This window comes from Dasypus novemcinctus, chromosome 3, assembly GCF_030445035.2.
Source record: "Dasypus novemcinctus isolate mDasNov1 chromosome 3, mDasNov1.1.hap2, whole genome shotgun sequence".
NCBI lineage: Eukaryota > Metazoa > Chordata > Mammalia > Cingulata > Dasypodidae > Dasypus > Dasypus novemcinctus.
The window spans coordinates 36,577,060-36,600,753 of NC_080675.1; the positions used below are offsets into that span (position 1 = coordinate 36,577,060).

General features: G+C 39.3%; 1 protein-coding gene and 1 non-coding gene across 6 annotated transcripts in view; one reads left to right on the forward strand and one right to left on the reverse strand.

The window, feature by feature from the left end:
* The window catches only part of RGS6 (regulator of G protein signaling 6), a 620,371-nt gene that overhangs the window by 240,815 nt on the left and 355,862 nt on the right, over positions 1-23,694 (reverse strand). The gene's annotated exons all lie outside the window — the stretch shown is intronic.
* On the forward strand, positions 19,575-19,724 carry LOC111762648 (U12 minor spliceosomal RNA). The gene has a single exon (XR_002795715.1). It is a non-coding gene; the product is annotated as a U12 minor spliceosomal RNA (small nuclear RNA).

Here is a 23,694-nt window from a genome sequence, read left to right on the forward strand (position 1 = left end):
AACCAGGAAACTCTTTCTGACTTGTTCCAGTCTCCAATCAAAACTAGCAGCTTTTCTGGTCAATCAAGTGGAGACTGGAACAAGATAAGGCTCTGGGAAAGATCCAGGCTGCTGGACTTGGAAGGAACATGCCTGGAAAATTGGTGACAAAGAGGTCTGGGAAAGAGGTGTATGGATAGACCTTTCTGAATGATCAAAATCACGAAAATATTTGTGTACCACTTGAATGCCCACCAGAGGATAACTTCATAGAGGAAGATTTTAATAATTAAGTGTATAAGATGACCTGCTCTGTGACTAGTCCTCATTATTTTTCTCTATTATTGCCCAAAGGACTCATGAACAAAGTGGTCATTGTCATAAGCATGGAGGTTATGCATGGGCTCAGCAACATGGACTTCCTCTCACCAAGGATGACCTACAGCCACTGCTGAGTGCCCATTCTGCCAGCAGCAGAGACCCACACCCTTCCCCTGGTATGGCACCATTCCCTGAGGTGATCAGCCTGCTAGGTGGTGGCAGGTTGATTACATTGGACCACTTCCATCATGGAAGGGTCAGTGATTTTTTTCTAACTGGAATAGACACATACTCTGGATATAGGTTTTTCCTTCCCTACATGCAATTCTTCTTCCAAAACCACCATCTGTTGACTTACTGAATATCTCATCCACTGCCATGGTATTTGTATTAGTCAGCCATAGGGGTGTTGATGCAAAATACCAGAAATTGGTTAGTTTTTATAAAGGGTATTTATTTGGGGTAGGAGCCTACAGATACCAGGCCTCAAAGCATAAGTTACTTCCCTCACCAAGGTCTATTTTCACTTGTTGGAGCAAAATGGCTGCTGATGGCTGTGAGGATTCAGGCTTCCTGGATTCTTCCCTTCCAGGGTCTTGCTTCTCTCTGGGTTCAAGGTTCCTTTCTTCCTGGGGCTTGCTTCTCTTTCCTCTGCGAGCTTACTTCCTGGAGCTCCAGCTTAAGTCTTCAGTATCAGACTCCAACATCAAAACTCCAACATCAGAAACTCTCAACTCTGTTCTTTTGCCATGCCTTTTATCTGTGAGTCCCCACCCACCAAGTGGTGGGGAATCAATGCCCTAATCATAACTAAATCATGCCCAGGTACAGACCAGATTATAAACATAATCCAATATCTATTTTTGGAATTCATAACCATATCAAACTGTTACAGTATTCCACAAAGCCTTGCCTCTGATCAAGGAACCTACTTCACAGCAAATGATATGCAGAAAGGGTATAGGACTAACAATGACCCAGAACCTTTTGGAATGAAAGTTTGGATCACTTTAGGAGGATAAGAACCATGGCCTGCTGAGGTGCTTGCTGAAGGCAAAGGGAAAATGGAATGGGTATTGGAAGAAGGTAATGATAAATATGAAGCTTGACCATGTGACCAGTTATAGAAACAAGGACTGCAATGGTCATGAACATTTCTTCCTTGTTTTGTTATGTTTGTATATGTACACAAATAAAAAATCTTTGTTTTATTCCCTATACTTTCCCCTTTCCATATGTCATAATTTGTGTTAGTTTCACATCAGAGTATTTAAGGATGTCATGTTTAAGAGTGAGTATTACCTAAGGAATTGCACCCTATTCTGGAGAGATTTAGAGCACTTCTAGTTGTATGCAGGACAGTTAATTATTGTTAGCTGGAAATACATATAAATATACAGTGGTACCTTGGTACTCATCGTTAATTGATTCCAGGAGGCATGAGGAGTACCAAAAATGACAAGTACCAAATAAATTTTTCCCATAAGGAATAATGTAAATAAATTTAATGCATTCCCAAACCAAAGACAATGCACATTTTTAAGGCAATACATAGAAAGACAGGGTTGTATATCATTACTTTACAGAGAAATAAGCCTAAAAATTAATAAATACTTAGATTAAAATAAAAACATCTCTTTACCTGTACTGGGAAGAGTTCATGGCCTAATGATGGGGGAGGTGAGTGGTGTGGAGCAGAGTTACATGGAATTTTGCTTGGAAGGAGTGTCTCCTTCCAATAGAACATCAGGCACTTGCATTTCAGGTGTTCTTTCTCTTTTCTGCTTTTTTTCTACTTGTACTATAGGCTCTGACACTCTTTGTCACCTTTGCTAAAAACTTATCCAATGAGGACTGCTTCTGTCTTCTTTTCAGAATTCCCCGAAAGTGTGAATTATTTGGTCATTCAATAAATTCACATTTCTGCTAGTCAGAGCTTTGTCCAGATGGTACTCTTTCACAACGTTTTGAACTTCTGCCCATTTTGAACACATTTCTTTTATCAAGGAACTGGGGATATCCTCCTTTATTTCCTCTTCACCTGAAGAAATCTCTTCAGCCACCTTTTGTTGCTGCTCCTTTAGTTCCTGCAGCTCCTCAGTGCTGAGCTCTTCATGATGTTCCTCTACTAACTCCTCAACATCAGCAATATTGATCTCAATCCATGGATTGGCCCAAAAATACAATATCCAGCACAACTGGACCCCCTGTACCTGCAGACTTGAGGTCAACCTCAAACCCTTTGAAGTCTCTCTGAGTCACAGCTTCTGGCCACAGATTCTTCCATGCCAAATTCATTGTCCTATAAGAGACTTCATTCCAAGCCTTATCGATAAGGTTAAGGCAGTGCAGGATATTTAAATGTTCCTTCCAGAATTCTGTGAGGGTCAGGGGGTGTCAGAGGTGATCTCAAAGCACCCCTGGAAAAGTTCCTTGATGTACAACTTGTTGAAGTTTGAAATGACTTCCTGGTCTATGCGCTGGATGAGAGGAGCAGTGTTGGGGGGCAGGAACCTTACAGTGATAAAGTTGAACTCTTCCAGTAAGTCATCCTCCAAGCCTGGAGGGTGGGCAGGTGCATTGTCCAAAAGTAGGAGAGCTTTCAGAGGCAAATCTTTCTCCAGCAAATATTTTTTCACTGAGGGACCAAACACTTCATTTATCCACTTGATGAAATATTGCCTTGTGACGGAAGCTTTGCTGTTTGCCCTCTACATCGCATGGAGTTTGGTTTTTATGACATTATGCTTCTTGAAGAGTCATGGGTTCTCACTTTGATAGATTAGTAGAGGCTTGAGTTTGAAGTCCCCACTAGCATTCCCACACAACAATAGAGTGAGCCTGTCCTTCATCAGTTTGTGGCCTGGTAATACCTTCTCCTCTTTTGTTGGCATTTTTTTCCCAAAAATCTCTGGTCGCATCACAGTTAAAAACTTGGTGGGGAAGTTTCAAGACTACCGCTATATAGTCTTGAAATTAACTAATGAATTCATCAGCAGCCTTTTTTTTTTTTTTCAATTTCTCTCCCCTTCCTCTCCACCCCCCAGTTGTCTGCTCTCTGTGTCCATTCACCGTGTGTTCTTCTGTGACTGCTTCTATCCTTATCAGCGGCACCAGGAAATTGTGTTTCTTTTTGTTGCATCATCTTGTTGTGTCAGCTCTCCATGTGTGCGGTGCCATTCCTGGGCAGGTTGCACTTTCTTTTGTGCTGGGCGGCTCTCTTTATGGGGTGCACTCCTTGCGTGTAGGGCTCCCCTACATGCCTGTGTGGCAGGGCACTCCTTGTGTGCATCAGCACTGCGTGTGGGCCAGCTCCACACGGATCAGAGAGGCTCGGGGTTTGAACCATGGACCACGGACCTCCCATGTGGTAGGCGGACGCCCTAACCACTGGGCCAAGTCCGCCTCCCTCAGCAGCCTTGTTATTAGCACTCGCCGCGTCACCATGCCTTACAACATTATGGATGCCCGTCCTCTTTTTAAAATGATCAAATTAGCCATGGCTGGCCTTAAAAACTTCAACACTCTGATCACTTGGTTCTGGTTTGTTTTTCAAAAGATCAGCGCGCAACACCTTTGCTTTTTCACATATCATGGCTTCCGATTCACTGTCACCTGCTAACTGCTTCTCATTTACCCAAATTAATAACAGCTTTTCACCTTCCTCAAGTGTTTGTGAACACTGTTTTGTTACTGCTTTAACTACTTCTGCAGTATCAGTCTTTTTTTAAAATTATTTCTTTACTCTTAATGATGGTGGAGACCATTGTTCTAGGCATACAGTATTCCTTAGCAAGATCAATAATATGAATACTGCTCTCATATTTACCTATTATTTCTTTTTTTCTGCTCAGTGGTGGTGTAAAATAATTTTCTTTTCTGCTCAGCACTATCACTGCTCATTTTCTTAGGACCCATGATGAAAAATTTAAAAATACACAAAATGACCACAGAAGCTAAAATAAGACCACAATGGGATGTGCACAGTGCAAGAACTATTTACATGACTAACATATGATCATTTGTCTTGGCTGAAAAGGGTAGCAAGTCATGAGGCAACTGACACCAACAACTTCTAGTCTGTGTATTGAGTGCTGAACAAATGACGAGTACTGGGACAAAATTTTTACATCAAAATGCGTTGAGAACCAAATTCAACAAGTTTCAAAGCAGTCAAGTACCAAGGTATTAATATGAATGTATTTATATGTAATTGTTTTTGTTTACAGACTGTTTTCTTAAAAGATTTACTTTTTATTTATTTCTCTCCCCTCTCCTCCCCCCCAGTTGTCTGCTCTCTGTGTACATTCGCTGTGTGTTCTTCTGTGTCTGCTTGTATTCTTGTCAGCAGGACCAGGAATCTGTATCTCTTTTTGTTGTGTCATCTTGCTGTGTCAGCTCTTCATGCATGCTGTGATACTCCTGGGCAGGCTGCACTTTTTTCATGAGGGGTGGCTCTCCTTATGGGGCGCACTTCTTGTGCATGGGGCTCCCCTACACAGGGGACACCCCAGCATGGCACTGCACTCCTTACACTCATCAGTACTACACATGGGCCAGCTCACTACTTGGGTCAGGAGGCCCTAGGGTTTGAACCCTGGACCTCCCATGTGGTAGGCGGACGCTCTATCAGTTGATCCAAATCCGCTTCCCTAATTATGTTGTAAGGTGATGTGTTTGGCTGCCACACTGACAAGGGGTGGACTGATGTTTAGGCTAATGTGTCAATTCCACTAGGTAATGGTGCCCATTTGTTTGGTCAAGCAAGCACTGGGTTAAATGTAATACAAGGGCATTTCATGGACTTTAGTCATCAGTGAGTTGATTGCATAGATGGCTGGTTACATCTACAATCAACTAAGGAGATTGTCATCAGCAATGGGCGACATCTCATTCAACAGTTGAAGGCCTTTAAAGGGGAAGAGATTTCTGCCTTCAGAGAGAGAATTCTGATCTCTACTTCAGACAGCCAGTGTCTCCTGGGAACTCATCAAGGACCTTTATCAGAGCCCCTGGTTTCCAGCTTGGCCTGCAGAATTTGGAATTTTGTATCCCCATGGTCACATGAGACAATTTTATAAAATCTTATACTATTTACAGATATCTCCTGTCATTTCTGTTTCCTTAGAGAACCCTGACTAGTACACCTTTTACTTCTTCAAATTCCTAAAAGGCAAATGCAATGATAAAAGTAATGATAAATCTATGGCTTAGGATGTACTATGTATAAACATATAATTTCTAACAAGTACAACAAAAAGGTAGGAGGATGGAGGGAATTAGAAGTGCTTATGTATGCTACTGAAGTTAAATTGGTATCAAATCAAATGTGATTGTTATAGATTTAGGATGTTAAATTTAAGCCTCATTGTAACCACAAAGAAAATATCTGAAAAATATATACAGAGGGAAATAAGAAGGGACTCAAAATAGAATATTATAAAAAATTAAATAAATATTAAATTAGGTATTAATGCAAGACTTCAGGGTAAAAAGGTATAAGGCTTACAAGGACCAAATAGCAAAATGGTGGAAGAAAGTCCTGTTAGCAGTAGTTACTTGAAATATAAATGGATTAAATTCTCCAGTCAAAAGGTGGAGATTGGCAGAATGGATAAAAGGATAATCCAACTCTAAGCTGTTTAAAGAGACCCACCTTAAATTTAAAAATGCAAGTAGGATGAAAGGGAAAGAATAGGAAAAAAAAGTATTCAAATAATATCCAAAAAGAGAGCTAGACTAGCTATATTAATATCAGATAAAATAGACTTTAAATCAAAAACTGTTGCAAAGGACAAAGAAGGTCACTATATACTAATCAATGGGTCAATGCAATAAGACAACGTAAAATTATGAATATATATGCATCTAATGGTGGAGCCCCAAAATATATAAAGCAAATACAGACAGATTAGAAGGGAGAAATAGATGGTTCTACATTAATAGTAGAAGGCTTTAGTATACATTTTTGATAATGGATAGAACATCTAGGCAGAAGATCAAGAAAGTAGAAGATTTGAACAATATTCTAAACCTACTAGATTTAACAAACATATGTAGAACATTTCACCCCACATCAGCAGAATATACATTCTTCTCTACTACATATTGATCATTCTCTGGTATAGACCATATGTTAGTTCACAAAACACATCTTAACAAATTAAAAATAATGAAATCATACAACATGACTTCTCTGACCAAAATGGAATGAAGCTAGAAATCAATTAACAGAGGGAGAACTAGAAAATTCACAAATATATGGAAATTAAGCAACACGCTCTTAAACTAAATCCAAAGTGAGCAGAAGGAAGGAAAAAACAAAGATTAGAGTGAAGATAAAGGAACTAGAGAGTTAAAAAAAAAAATAGAGAGAATCAACAAAACCAAAAGTTGGTGCTTTAAAAAGATCAATAAAATTGACAAACCTTTAGCTAGACTGACAAAAAAAGAGAGAGGGAACAAATAACTAAAGTCAGAAATGAAAGGCAGGCATTACTGCACCCTGTTGAAATAAAAAGGAGTATAAAAGGATATTATGGATGACTGTGTGCCAACAAATTAGATAACCTAGATGAAATAGCCAAAGTCCTAGAAATACACACCATCTACACCGACTCACAAAGAAATAGAACTCAACAGACCAGTAACTAGTAAAAAGATTGCATCATTAATAAAAACCTCCCAACAGAGAAAATCCCAGGATCAGATGGTCTTATTGGTCAATTTTACTAAACTTTCCAAGAAGAATCAAAACCTGTCCTACTCAAACTCTTCCAAAAATTTGAAGAGGAGGGAACACTTCCTAATTCATTCTATGAGACCAACATCACCTTCATACCAAAATTAGATAAAGATACCACAAGAAAAGAAAATTACAGACCAATATCCTTATGAATATAGATGCAAAAATTCTCAACAACAGACTATAAAACCAAGTCCAATAGCACATTAAAGAATTATGTACCATGTTCACGTGGGATTTATCCCAGATTTGCAAGGGTAGTTCAACATAAAGAAAATCAATTAATGTAATACACTACATTACCAGAACAAAGGGAAAAGAACATATGACCATCTCAATTGAAGCAGAAAAGGCATTTGTCAAAACCCAGCACCCCTCATTGATAAAAACATTTAGGGAAACAGATGTGGCTCAACCAATTAGGCTCCCGTATACCATATAGGAATTTCCAGGTTTCGATGCCCAGGGCCTCCTGGTGAGGGCAAGTGGCCCACATGACAAGCTGGCCTCCGTGGAGTTCTGGCCTATGTGGGAATGCGGCCCCACGCAGGAGTGCTGCCCTGCACAGGAAAGCTACCTGGTACAGGAGTGCCGGCCAACATGGAGAACTGGCACAGCAAGATGATGCAACAAGAGTCACAGAGGAGAGAAAATAAGACAACATAGCAGAACAGGGAGACGAGGTGGTGCAAGAGAGTAATCGCCTCTCTCCCACTCCAGAAGATCCCAGGATAGGTTCCTGGAGCTGCCTAATTGGAATACAAACAGGCACAGAAGAATACACAGCAAATGGACACAGAGAGCAGACAATGGGGGGAACAGGGAGGGGTTGGGGAAGAAATATATGAAAATAAATCTTAAAAAAAAATTTAGAAAACTAGGAAACAAAGGAAACTTCCTCAATAGAATAAAGATAAGACAAAACCATTGCTAACATACTCAATGGTGAAAGACTGAATGCTTTCCCTCTAAGGTCAAGAACAGGACAATTAGTCAAGAAAAAGAAATAAAAAGACATCCAAATTGGAAAGGAAGAAGTAAAACTTCCCTTTTTTGCAGATTACATGATCCTATATTCAGAAAATCCTGAAAAATTTCAGCAAAATTTCTAGAACTAAAAAACAAATTCAGTAAAGTGGCAGGGTACAAAATCAACATGCAAATATCAGTAGTGTTTCTACATGCTAGTAATGAACAATCCGAGGAGGAAAAGAAGAAAAGAATTCCATTTACAGTAGCAGCTAGAAGAATCAAATATCTAGGAATAGATCTAACCAAGGGTGTACAGGACTTGTGCACAGAAAACTGCAAACCATTGCTCAAAGAAATCAAAGAAGACCTAAATAAATGGAAAGACATTCTATGTTCATGGATTGGAAGACTAAGTATTATTATGATATCAATTCTACCCAAAGCAATTTACAGATTCAACGCAATCCCAATCAAAATACAAAAGCCTTTGAAGAAAGGGAAAATTTAATCATTACATTTATATGGAAGGGTAATGGGTCCTGAATAGCCAAAGCCATCTTTAAAAGAAGAACAAAGTTGGAGGACTCATACTTGCCTATCTGCAAAAGTATCACAAAGCTTCAGTAAGGAAAGCAGCATGGTACCAGCACAAGGACAGGTATCTGCATTTATATATATATATACACACACACCAATGGAAACCAATTGAGAATTCAGGGAAAAACCCTCATATCTATGTCAAATTGATTTTGACAAGGATGCCAAGGTCACTCAATGGGAAAAGATAAGTCTCTTCAACAAATGGTGCTGGGAAAACTGGATTTCCTTATGCAAAAGAATGAAGGTGTATCCTTACCTTATACTATATACAAAATTAACTCAAAATGGATCAAAGACCTAAATATAAAAACCAGAACTATAAAGTATTTAGAAGAAAACATAGGGAAGCTTCTTTAGAACCTTGCTTTAGGCAGTGGCTTCTTAGATTTTATTCACAAAGTATAAGAAAAAAAAGAAAAAAACTTTTCTGCATCAAAGGACTTTATGCAAATAAAAAAGCAACCTGCAAAATGGAAGAAAATATTTGGAAACCACATATCCAATAAGGGTTTAATATCCAGAATATATGAAGAAATCCTAGAACTCAACCACATAAAGACAAACAATTAAATTTAAAAATGGGCAAATGACTTGAATAGACAATTCTCCAAGGATGATAAACAAGTAGCCAAAAACTATATGAAAATGTGTTCAACATCATTAGCCATTTGGGAAACGCAAATCAAAACCACAATGAGATACCATGTCATACCCTGCAGAATGGCTCCTGTTTTAAAAAGAGAAAATAATAAGTTGTGAAGAGGATATGGATACTTGTTCATTGTTGGTATTAATTTAAAATGGTGCAGCCACAGTGGAAAACAGTTTGGCAGTTCCTCAGAAAGTTAAGTATAGAATTACAATATGACCAACAATCCCATTTCTAGGTATATAGCCAAAAGAATTGAAAGCAGGGATTTGAACAGATATTTGCACACCAGTATTTGTAGAAGCATTATTCACAACTGTCAAAAGATGGAAACCACCCAAGTGTACATCAACCTATGAATGGATAAACAAAATGTGCTATATATGCACAAAGGAATATTATTCAGCCATAAAAAGGAATGAAATTTTGATACATGCAATGACTTGATGAACCTTGACAACATTGCATTGAATGAAGGAAGCCAGACACAAAAGGACAAAGATTGTATGATCTCACTGATAAGAAATAATTAGAAAGAGCAAAATTATAGAGTCAGAAACTAGAATATAAGTTACCAGGGCTGGGGAGAGGGTAGGGCTTTGGGAGTTAATGCTTAGATTGTATAGGGTTTCTATGTGGGGTGATGGAAAAGTTTTGGTAATGGATTGTTGTGATGGTAGCACATCATCAATGTAATTAATAGTACTGAATTATATATTTGGATGTGGTTAAAAGGGAAAATTTTGGGTTATATATATGGTACTAGAATAAAACTTGAATAAAACAGGACTATACAACATCAACAGGGAACCATATGCAAATTATACTATATATAATAGCATAATTATAATTATATTGTTTTATCAATTATAACAAATGTACCACACTAATGCAAAGGGTTAGCAATATGGAAATCTGCAAGTGTGAGGGGGTTATATGTGAACTCTGTATTTTCTGTCTGCTTTTTCTGTAAACATATACTTCTCTAATAAAAGAAATAACTAAATAAATTAAAACCAACCTCCCCCGGAACATAAAGCTGTGGAGGAAAGAAGAGAAAAGGATTAAGGAAAAGCAAGAAAAACAAGCAGCTTTTTCTGTGTGCCTGTTTGGTGGCAAGATACCACTGTGCCCAGTACTAACACCAGGGCCAGCTTCATAGGGTGTGACCTGGGCAGTTCCACAGGGTCCCGCGCTCAGCAGGGTCCTACCCCTGGTTTGATACTCTACTGTCATCATCTTGAAATTCTTAATTATATTTGAAAAAGGAGCCCTGCCAGTATGCACTGGGTCCCATAAACTATGTAGCCTCTCCCAACTGTGGCATATGCATCATCTCAACCCATCAATACCTCGTGAGGGAGGTGGTATAACATCACCCTTAGATGAAGACACTGAAGCACAAGATATTGAGGAAGATTACTGAGGTCACACCCAGTAAGTAGGGAACAGAACTGGAATGTAAACTCAAGTCACTGTAGCTCCACCATCATTCCGTGCTGATGTCAGATTCCTGTAGATAGGACAAATTGAACTGTACAAATATCGAGAGAGCAGGAATGGGAGGCTCCAAAAAAGCAAAGTCCCCAAAGCAAAAGAATATTAGCATTGAAGTGACTTTAGAGGTGCTTTAGTCTCCCTTGCTTTATAGAGGGAATTGTGGAAAGCATTCAGGAGAAATGCCACACTATGGCTTGGCCTTCCAGCTGCCTTTCTCTGGGTGCTATTTATGTGGCAGGTCCCCTGCTGAGCCTTTTGACATTCATTCCCCACAATCATCCTTTTCTACTTTTCCGTAGTATGTAATTCATTTCCCACCTTGACACATGAGAAAATATTGGAATATTTTAGAATTTGCAAATGCTTTCACATCTATGTTTTTTCTTTACCCATACTACTATGTTATAGGTTGACTAGAGCAGATATCATTAGCTCCATTGACAAATAAAGAAATTATTTCCCAGAAAGATCCAGACACTGGCATAAGAAAACACAGTAAGTTAGAGGCAGAGCTAAAACCAGATTTTCCAAAGGGTACTTTTATCTCAAAGCTATGGAGCAATATTTTTCCAGGGAAAATTAGGGCTGAGTACCAGCAAAATATTTACCCGCCAAACTAAGCAACCTTATTAACACGTACAGATGCTTAATAACGAAACCAAGGTTCACATTCCCCTGAAGAAACTACAGGAAGCTGTTCTCACACAATGTGAGCAAAGTGAACCCAGGGACACCAGGAGCCAGTGCCTTTTTATGGGCATCACAACAACTGCTGCTTCATTTTTCACTGATTAGAAATTCTAAGACTGGGGTTTTCTGTCCCCACCTCTTTAATTTGCTGCCTAAAGAAAATCAGGTAATCAGTCTTGACCCTGGTAATCTCTTATTTTAGCAAGGGAACTGGGAGCGGGACCTGTTTCACTGAAGGTTATTCTTCCTTTTCCCATCAGAAGTGATAACTTCCATCACCACGGCTCTAAAACCAAACCACAATTGTGTATGCAAATTAACTGCATATATCAATGACTGGAATAAAACCCAAGTGTCTTGTGGAGCCACAGTGAGTAGGAGCACTTTGAAGATGCAACACAGTCCAGAGATGCTTTACATCATTATTATTAGAAACCAAGAGGAAGAGGAAAGAGAAAATCCACATAAGCAATCCTAGGGAAATTGCCAGATCATCAGGAAATGTCTATCCTGTGCCTGGCTCTAATAAGTTTATCCTAGATTCATTTGAGTGAGAAAAATGAAACATCTATGGCAATGTTTTTGCCTCTATTTTAAAAAATAAAATGCTCCCTTGACCTTCAGTAGTAGGATTATCCCACTTTGATGTGAGCGCATTAAACATTAACAATCCTACCATCTTACTCTTCCAGGTCAAATCTTATTAGCAGTTAGTTCTGACATTGGTTCTTGCTGGTGAATTATTTAAAAAATGTAAGAGTCTGAGGTTGTGTGATAAAAATCACATAGCCACATAATGGAAGTTATTAAAGGCCTTTGAAGATTTGAAATAGGCAGGACAGTAGTACACAAGGCTCTTATGTTTTGCTTTCATTAAAATATTTTGTAGAGCAAAAGGCTGTTCCTTTTGTGATAGGATTCTGAGTAAAACTTGAAAAGCTTTAAGTGCATTGTCCCTGGTAGGAGATTAAGACAGTAAAGACTATTAAAATCTTCCCTTTACTCTACGCTCTTTAGCTAGAGTGATTGCACACATCACTCTCTTACTTTCTAGAATAATTCTAACAATAGGTTGCTTGATGACTGGGATACAGCACGGTCCTGTTCCCTTATTCTGACAAGAAGAATATTTGTTTTAACTTTTAGGGACTGGGAAGGTGGTGTCTAATCACCTTTCTCCAATATTACCCTGGTACCTGCGAATTCTGGATCTTCAAACATGACATCTGACCATCTTGGGAGGAATCCAGAAACAGATAAGTCCCAAGCAACAGTCTGTGTCTAGTGAAGGCTCAGGGGAAGCTGGCTGTGGACTGAGCTGGAGTTGGTAAATTATGCATACAAACGTGGACATGGAGGGCATCCAAGTGGGGTGACTCCAGCCTTCTCTGCAGAATCCACAAGTAGAGAGCCTGCCTTCCAAAAGGGTACTCCATGCAAATGAATCATCAAATTCTATCTCATTAAAACTTTGTTGAATATGGGGGGCGGTGGGGGGGATGGAGAGAATGACTTTCTTTTCCTCCATGCAGGACCCCAAAAACGAAGCTCATGACACACAGAAGCCTCATTTGTTCTGACTAAACACGAAGTATAGAAAACCACCCTACGGAATAAGTGACTCATGTATCGGACTAAAGGTCAAGAACCTAGGAATCAACCCACTACAGAAAGACAGTGCTCAGTATTTTATACCTGGGGAGGGGGATCTCTAAAAATGAACAGTTTAATCCTTGGCTTCCTAGAGAACAGAGGAGAGAAACAAATCCTCCCTGAGACTGGCCTCTGTGGTGTCCCTGCTGCCAGGCTTTCCCTGTGCCAGCCCCGGAGCAGCCGTCACGGCCCCCCACTAGATCCTGCACCTGTCTCTGCTCAGCGGTGCACAAGGGCTTCGGGAACACTGGGGTGCAGAAGGTGCTGAAGGGTCATCAATAATGGATGGCCAAAATGCCACGAAGCACTTGCAGTCAGGAAAGGAAGCGAAATCAGGAGCAAGTAGAAAGACTGACCGCTAAAGAGCAGGCTGTTAAGTACCTGGAGGACTCAGTTGACGCCAAAGTTGAGGGAGAATGCAAGAGAGGAAAGAATGATGGAAGTGCCTGAAAAGTTGAGACAAACTGTATCTCTACTACAAACACCCTCTTTGTGTTTAATATCGATGATGCCATTTTGACCAATCCTGGAAATGACAACACAGGCAGCCTCTAATTGTGAACTCTTTCCAACTCATGCTTTGGCCAGAGATTTGAGAGGCCAATCTGTTGCTTTGTCACCAGTGATTCTTCCTGAACATGAAAGAAATAACCTCTTCCACAGAGCCTATAGCTTTAAAGGATTTGCTGCTGCTTGCAATCCATGTGTTCTGAATTAATACTAACCCTATATTTCAAGTAACAACAGCAACATGTAAGCCACAATCTCATACGAGGACTAGGTTAGCGACATGTTTCTAAACCAAGTGCAAATATACCAATCACTAACTTCCGCTGGAAAAGCCAGTTCAAGATCCACATCCTGATGAGACACAAGTATGTCCTTTCATTCACTGCCCATTCACTCATTAATTTATCGAGCATTTATTAATTAATGAATTTGTGCCAACCAGTGTGCCTAGTGGTAGGGCACATTTCCCAGCCTGGATACGCATGGCTCTTATTGTGGTTTATAACCTGAGGAGTCAAGAAATTCAAGTTCCCACATCCCCTTCCCTTTACCCCATCCTCACTCTGGGCCTTAGAAGATGTTGATAGGGTAGTAGGAGCAGGCTGATGGCAGGCCCCGTCCAAGGATGGCCCCTGCTCAGCAGTAAATGTTTTATACACAGGCTTCGAAGTTTGTGTGGATAAATCTCTGTTTGATGTGAGGTGGTGGAGAGTGAGAGTGGAGGCATAACACGATATACAGCAGAATTAAAAATAGGAATTCAAAATTGAGAGGACATTCCACATCAGATAAAACCAATTGCACATTACAAAGAAACCGCATGCTGATACTGAGGCCACTCACTCTATTATCCCTGTCAGAGAGGCTTTTTAGAGAAAAGGGTTCTGAGGTTAAACCTAAAAGGCATGAAATGACTTGATGATTCCTATTAATTTGTCTAGTTTTTGAGAACTGATCAAGGTTCAAAGATGCTTAGGCTCTCCAGCTGTCCATGGCTTTTCCTTTCTAGTTCATTCCCTCTATCACAATTTAAAGGTAAATGCTGCAACCCCTCTCTGGCTAATGCTGGCTATGACTTTATGCATGTGTGTATGTGTTTTATCAGCTGGATTTATATTTAATACTCACGGCTACATGCCCTGTATGAGAACCTCGCATTTCATTCGAACAGATGTTTACATAATCTTTATATCTGTTAATTAATTAATAACCAAGCTGCACAGTGCTGAGCATTTGCTATGTGCAAGGCAGAATGCTAAGCATGACTGGATGATTAGTCAAAACCCTGCCTTCTCTGAGCTTATGAAATTTTAGGGGACTACAGGAGAGAGTTTCCCAAATAACTCTAAAACAGGGTAAAGAGTGGAAAGTGCCACAGGAGAGGAAAATAGGAAATTCAGAGGAGTCAGAGACAACATCTGTTTGAGATGAGCAAAGAGGGCTTTTGAAGACATTGGCATTTGAGTTGAATGACAGCTGGATTTGCCATACCCAAGTGCCTGGCACACAGTTGATATCTGATTAATATTTGTTGTGGGGAAACCCCAGAAGCACTCCCATTAAAGTAAAAAATAAGATAATGACATCCTTTATCCTTTATTCAGCACTGATCAGGAAGCCAACCCAAAACAGACAAGGGAAAGAAATAAGGACTATGAAAACTGAGATTAAAGAAGTAAAATCATTATAATTTACAGATGATATGATTCTATAACTGAAAACTACTATTATGAATTAAAAATTCAATTATATGGCTGGAGAAAGTTCCTATCTAGAAATCAACAGCCTTAATATTTATAAATTACAAACAGTTAGAAAATCTCAATGGAAGAAAAGACTTCAATATAAGTACCTAGAATCAGTGTAAAGAGAAATGAAATGTGCAACCCTCATATAAACTATAAAACTCTGTTCAGAGGCATAAAGACTTTTAAAGAAATAAAATGTATACTGCATTCTTGAATTGGAAAACTTAGCATCTTAAAGATTCAATTCTCTTTCATTTTCTCTACACATTTCTAATAATGCCAACAAAAACAGCAATAGAATTTTCCATGCAATTGTAGATAAAATGATTCTAAAGTTCCTAGGGAAAAGGAAATAAATCAGTAGAGGCAGAGAATTTCTGAAAAAGAAGATTAATACAAATAACAGATATTAAAACGTATAAATATATAGTATAATAATTAAAACTTTTGCATGAAATTAATGAAGTTTGTCAATAAAAGAGTCCAAGTTACACCTCTCATAAAAAAATTTGGTAGAAGTCACTTTGCTACAGACATGCTTGTACAATTAGCTATAACTTATTAACAAATATCTTGCTCAGGAAAACTATAACACACTATTGGTAAAATGCCAGTATCAAATAGCATGCAGAATCATGGTCTCCCACGTGAAAAAGCAATATCAGCTCTAGAAACAAACAAAAAACACCACTCTTGTATTAGTTCATGAAGAACTCAGCAAATCCATGGACAGAGACCACAAATAGGCCCACAAATAAGAATTTACTATTTGATAGAGGTGGCATTGCATTTCAGTGGAGAAAGATGAACTATTCTCAAGTAGGCAGTCAATGGGAAAAACGAATGAAGTTTTGGATCTTTATCTCATACCTTACATTAGCATAGATTCCAGAAGAATCAAAGATTTAAATATAAACATTAAATCTGTAAAATACCGGATAAAAGGTTGGGAAGAATGTCCTCATAAAATGCAAAGGTCTTTCTGTGTAAGACACAAAACCCTGAATTCATTACTTACTTCCTTCCTTATTTACTTACTTATGATAGATAGATTGACAGACGGACAGAAAGAAAACCAGAGATACAAAGACTTTTAAGCATATGAAAAGACAAAAGATGGTTGCCCTTACTTTTAAGAAAAATGCAAACTAAAACCACAATGACCTGACATTTTTCACCTATCTGCTTGGTCAAGTCAAAAAGTTAGATAACATGCTGGGTTGAGAAAGTTGTAGGGAAACATGCTTTCAAACACAGCTGGTGGGAGTCTAAATTGGTACACATTCTATGGAGAGCAGTTATCGATGTTTAGCCATTTTAAACGTTCAAAGCCTTTGATCCAGCGGTTCAGCTTCTAAGATCTTATTACCCCAGATGTGAGATAACTTTTGGTCAAGATAATTCATAAGCATTGCTGTGGGACCAAAGAGTAGAAAGAAAACATCCACCAACATGGGAAAAGATAAATCAATCTGTATGGATTCATTTAAAATAATGAGTTAGTGTTTGTGCTAAGAAATATTACGCAGCTGTTAAAAAGAAGAAAGCATTGCTGTATGTATTAATGTAGAATGATTTCTCAGTAAGTGAAAAAAAGAAAGGTATAGAATACTTAATGTATCTGCTACTTTAATACGAAAGGAACACCTTTATGCTAATATACCTGCGTCATATATCAGAATATCTCTGAAATTATATACACACATACTGGTGATAAGTGGATTTTTATAGGGAACAAGCTGATTGGGTGATGGGGTGGGAAGGAGCCAATTTTTGCTATAAATATTTTGTACCATGTGCATATACCCATAAAGAAACATATGTTGTACTGCTCTTCAAAGTAAATCGCTGTTGAATTACTTGGTGGATCCAGAAAGCCAGGGGACCTGGTGTATTTTAGTTTACCTAAATTATGTGGTACCTTACAAGGAGTATGGGTAAATAGAAAAAAAGTAGGTAAAGGAGAGAATACATTGGGCTTAAATGGCTCCACCATAGGGCTGAGGGCAAGGATGGGACCTAGGTGGGAGGGGAAGGGCAATGATGAGCACTGGCCTAGCACACTGCCCCTCACTGTGTGTGTGGAAACAGTGGGGGCCAGGCTGAGGTAGTTTGAAAATCACAATTGCTTCGTCATATTTCAGAAAGGATGCAGGTTTGAAAATTTCTAGAGGTATGAGGTGTTGATGTGTTCCAAAAGAGGCACGGGCTGAAAAAGTTTGATAAATATTAGGATAAGAAAACAACTAGGGGAAGTGGACTTGGCCCAATGGATGGGGTGTCTGCCTACCACATGGGAGGTCCACGGGCCTCCTTGACCCGTGTGGAGCTGGCCCATGCGCAGTGCTGATGTGCGCAAGGAGTGCTGTGCCACGCAGGGGTGTCCCCCACGTAGGGGAGCCCCATGTGCAAGGAGTGAACTCCGTAAGGAGAGCCGCCCAACGTGAAAGAAAGTGCAGCCTGCCGAAGAATGGCGCCGCACATGTGGAGAGCTGACACAAGATGACGCAACAAAAAGAAACACGGATTCCCAGTGCCACTTGTAAGGATAGAAGTGGTCACAGAAGAACATGCAGCGAATGGTCGCGGAGAGCAGACAACTGGGGGGGTGGGGGTGGGGGCTGAGAAATAAATAAAAAATAAATCTTTAAAAAAAAAAGATATATATATATATATATATAAAGAAAACAATTAGTAATAGGAAGGATTGGTGTGAAGGCAAAGATTTATGCTCTGGGTTCTTTCAATAGCAACTTAGTTGTACATTGCACATTTCCCTTTCCACAGTCAAGTTTTCCTGACTGAGTAGTTGAAAGAGTGGGCTCTGTTACTATTCCATCTGGGTTTGAATCTTACTCTGCCACTTAATTGGCTGTGTGATCTGGATAAGTTACTTCACCTCTCTGTACCATTTCTTTATAAAGTGTGTCAAATAATAGTACCTACTATTATTTGCACTCAATAAATGGTGGTAGCCTTTATTGAAATTGATTGCAAACTACATGAGGTAAGAAGGCCAGAATTTTCATTTCCACGGTCTGGATGAAGAAATAGAGGCTGGGATAATAAAGTAACATATTCCAGATCATGCAGATGCTGCTGAGAATAGATCTAAGGATTAACTAGGTCTCCAAATTTAGTGTTCTGGGAGGGTCCTTATTTACAAACATGCAAAATCTTTTCCATATTGAAGCAGGGGGTAGCCTTCTAACAGGATATCTTCCTAAATGGTAAGAGAGAAAATGAGAAAGAGGATTCCAGTTTTTCCTCCCAACACCTGAAAAAACTAAGACACAGTTCTATAAATTTTTAAAAAATGATAATAATAACACTTCAAGGGGAAATAATAAAGATTTTGCTGACAATGTATTGATTTGAAATGTTAGTCTAGAGTAACCTAGAATGATACACAAAATGGATATGCAAACACATTTACTTAGCTTTAAGCCCCTCAAATCTGGGTGCATGAAAAGTAAATAAAAAGCTCCCATTTCTCCACACTGATCAAAGATCACATCTTTCATTTCTTTTACATCTTCTCACAGCATTTCCCCTGCTCAGTACACGGTGCTATATCTCTTTCTAAATATGATACCTTGGAAAAGAAGCCTATTTCATTTCACACAAACCAAGCTATCGTTCCTTTAAATGTAATGCTGTAATCAACTAGCATATCAAATCAGGCGATTTAATTTCAACAAATAACAAATAAATCACATTTCCCCCCTGCAAAGTCCTATGAATTGTGAAAATTCTCTTAACCTCACATATTTTAGCCATAGCCACACTGCTTCATCTAACACTGTCATTCATTAATGAACATGGTGAGACCTTTGTAGATTACACGACATATTATGGTCTCACCCATGTTGTAAATTTTCATTCAGTGAATCTGGTGCCTGACTCACCAATGAAAGTTAAAGAATCAGGAAAATACATCAGCTCCATTCAACAAAATGTCCTGACAACCAACCAGAAGCCAAGCACCTGGGCTACCACTAGAAATAATTTCACGTGCCTGCCCTCAGGGAAATTCTTGACTCAGATTAGCAGATTGGAAGGAGTGTTCTGTCGAAGACATCCTCCTTCACTGACGCTTGATGTCAGTCCAGAGAGATTTTCCCAACCCTATTGCAGTATTGTTTTTCCTGCATGCATGATGTCAGTCAGCCAACAATAACAGTTAGACCACAAAAATGCAGGTGCTATGCCTTAAATTTATGGGTAAGGAAAATAATGATTTGGAGTTATGCTTGAATCCTTACTGGTAATGTGAGACGAATTTTTGAGTGGGTAAAGGTTGCCCCTAAGGTGACCTGCCTACTTTGTGGGATGTCTGGGAGTTACAATCTGTCTGACCCAGGGGAAAAAATGCAGGTGCTTAACAAATGAAGTAAAAATTCACTATTTTTCCCCAAATATATTTTATGAAGTTAGTACAATTTCATAAATTTCATGAATGCTTTTGCTATATTGTTACCAATAGGTTTGCAGGTAAATTGCAATGTCTTCCTTCACCTGGCTTCCTACCTTCCCAAATAATGGAGTCTACCTGACCTTCATCTAGATTCATTTCAGACCAACATTCTGTTCAAGGTCTCTGACTCTCAGGTTTTTCCTTTTTATCTGTCAACTGGTTATACTATATACTCTATAAGTTTTTTTAATTGAATGAGAATATCTATGTTGAAGCACTTTCTAAACTATAAAGCAATATCCCGCTAATCAATTGATAGCACTACAAAATGAAATTAAAAATGACATAGAAAATGTGACAATTTTGAACTAACTGATATTGATTGTAAAAAACTATACCAAACAACTGAAGAATAAACACTCATTTTAAGTGTATGTGGTATGTCCACCATGTGCTAAGCCATAAGATCAGTCTCAATAAATTTAAAAAGAATGAAATCATAGAAAGTATGTTCTCTGACCACAAAGGAATTAAATTAGAAATAAAACAATAAGATAAGGAAAAGTTAACACTCTTTTAAAAATCCATGGATCAAAGAAGAAATCACAAGGAAAATTTCAACTGAATGATAACAAAGACACAATTCTTCAAAATGTGTGATTATTGCAAGATACAGGCCATTATACATTTTCTCAAAACTTACAAAACTGGACAGTTCAAAGTGCAAACTATAATGTAAACTATAGACCTTGGTTAGCAGCAATGTTTCAGTATTTGTTCATCAATTGTAACAAATGTACACACTAAAGTAAGATGCTATTAATAGGGGGAAATGTGGGAAGGGAAGTAGAGAAGGGTGGAGGGTATATGGGAATCTCCTATACTTTCAATGTAACTTTTCTGTAATCTAAAACTTCTTTAATAATAAAGTTTATTATATGAAAAAATGGTATGAGATGCAGCTAAAGAAATACTCAGACAGAATTTCAAAGCTTTAAATGCTAGTTTTAAAAGCTGGTTTCCTAAGGTAGAAATTTAGATGATCTAATGAGCAGATTAAACTCAAGATAAGTAGAAGAAAATAATAAAGAACAGGAATCAGTGAAATGGAACATTTACAAACAATAGATATAAGTCAATAAATCCAAAAGCTGGTACTTTAAAGAGATCAATAAAATTGACGAATAAAATTAATAATGAAGAAAAGAATAGAAGACACAAATGGTCAATATCAGGAAAGTAAGAAGGGATATCACTACAGATTCTACAGTCATTAAGAGGGTAGCAAGGCTGAATAGATTATTTCTCCAAAGAAGATACACAAATGGCCAATAAGCATGTGGAAAGATGCTCAACATTATGAACTACCAGGAAAATGACAACCCAAATCACAATGATATTCCACTTCAAACATAATAGGATGGCAACTATAAAAAAGATAATAAAAAATATCAGCGAGGATGTGGAATTATAACCATCATTCACTGCTGGTGAGAATGTAAAGCAACAGTCACTTGGAAAACAGTCTGGCAGTTCCTCAAAAGGTTAAACATAGGGAAACGGACTTTGGCCCAGTGGTTAGGGCGTCCGTCTACCATATGGGAGGTCTGCGGTTCAAGCCCCGGGCCTCCTTGACCCGTGTGGAGCTGGCCATGCGCAGTGCTGATGCGCGCAAGGAGTGCCTTGCCACGCAAGGGTGTCCCCTGCGTGGGGGAGCCCCACGCGCAAGGAGTGCACCCGTGAGGAGAGCCGCCCAGCGTGAAAAAGAAAGAGCAGCCTGCCCAGGAATGGCGCCGCCCACACTTCCCGTGCCGCTGACGACAACAGAAGCGGACAAAGAAACAAGACGCAGCAAATAGACACCAAGAACAGACAACCAGGGGAGGGGGGGAAATTAAATAAATAAATAAATCTTTTAAAAAAAAAAAAAAAAAAAAAAAGGTTAAACATAGAGTTACCTTATGATCAGAAACTCTACCCCTAAGTACACACTCAAGATAAATGAAAGCATATGTCCACACAAAACACGTACATGAATGGTCATAGCAGTATTATTCATAAGAGTAAAAAAATAGAGAACCCAAATGCCCATCAACTGATGAAGACAAAACCAAATGTAATATATCCATGCAATGGAATATTACTCAGCAATTAAAAAGTACTAATACATGTCACAACACAGATGACTCTTGAGAACATTATGGTAAATACAAGAACTCAGTGGCAAATGACCAAATATTGTAAGATTCCATTTATATTAAATATCCAGGATAGGCAAATCTATGGAGATAGATTTGTGGTTGCCTTATATTGAGAGGATAGGAAGAATAGGGGGTTGAGGGCGACTGGTATGGGTATAGGGCTTCTTTTTGGGGGTGATGAAAATTTCTAAAACTGACTGTGGTGATGACTATACAACCATACAACTCCATAAATATACTAAAACTATTGAATTGTACACATTAAATGGGTGAATTGTATAGTATGTTGAGCGTTAATAACGCAGTTAAACGTACACAAAATAACAAACAATAAAACCTCTACATAAAACAGAAAAGAGGATAGTAAGGGAATTTTATGAACAAACGTATGCCAATATATTTGATAATTAGATGGAAATGGGCAAATTCCTTGAAGACACAAATGATCAAAAACACTCAAGAAGAAATAGAGCGGGAGGGAGCACAAGAGTAGGAGGGAGTGTGAGAGCGGGAGCCAGAGGTAGACTGGTAGTGCCCGCCTCCTGGAGCCTGGATTCGTGCGTGTCCTCAGAGGCAGCAAGGGGACTCTACTGTTTACTGTGAGACAGGCTGCTAGGAGCAGGGACCCCATCCTGCAGTCCCCTTGCCATCCCAGGAGTGCTAGTGCAAGCTGCATGCAGGGCTCACCAAATTCCTGCCAGCTGGATAAAAAGAGTCTGCACAGCTCTCCACCAAAGACCCACACTGACCCCAGGGCCGGCAGAGTAGTGATGGAATCTTGCAGAAGCGGGCTGTTTCGGGAACCTACAAAGCAGGAGGTGTCTGGCCATAGATCTGGAGAGACTGCAGCAAAATTAGTGCTTGCTCAAGGCAAAACTGTGGGTTTCTAACACTGAACACAAGTCTTGGGAAGGTAAATCCCTTCCCCCCCTGGGCTAAGGACTGCAGCACACCCTGAGAACTGTTAGTCGTGCAGCAGCATTCCCAAGCCCTGTGTTCCCCAAATGCATGAACTCCAAGCCCATGTTCCCTGAACTCCCACAACCCACATTTCACAGACCTATGTACTGCGAGTCCACATTCTCCCAGGCCTGTTTCCTGAGCTCAGCACTCCTGGAAATCTGACATTGTTGCCCTAACCCACCAGTCTCGGACTAACTCCGGGAGAGGGGGGGTTTAGGTGGGAGGTGCAGAGGGGCCCAACGAGTGCAGGATTGCCTGGTGCCCCCCCCCCCCCGCCTTTTATTCAGTTTTGAGGAGCATATCAGCTGACTTGGGGAGAGCCTAGGAAGAGAGGAGAGGTGAATCTGCTGACAGAGCCCAATTTATCTAAACACTCTGAGATAGGAAACTTGGTCTGGGAGAAGGAGGAGTCAGAAAATTAATTAGTCCCCCAGTAGCACACCTAAGGGAGAGGGACAGTAGGACGTGATTTGCAGGCTTCCAATAGCATATTTAGGGTTCCTGACAAGGGGTGGATGCTCTCTCAAGAAATTAAGAGACATTATTCTCTGAGATGAGTTGGTTCACCAGGGACCCATTTGAATCTCCTACAGGAGCCCTCACACAGCCTTCCTACTACCCTGGGAGAAAGAGAAGTGAGGAAGGGAAAAAGGGGGAAGGTCAGACTCCTAAGCAGTTTATTCAATTGCAAAGAGGATTCCTTGTCTGGTCTTTTTTGTTGGTTTGTTTTCTTGTTTTTTCTTCCT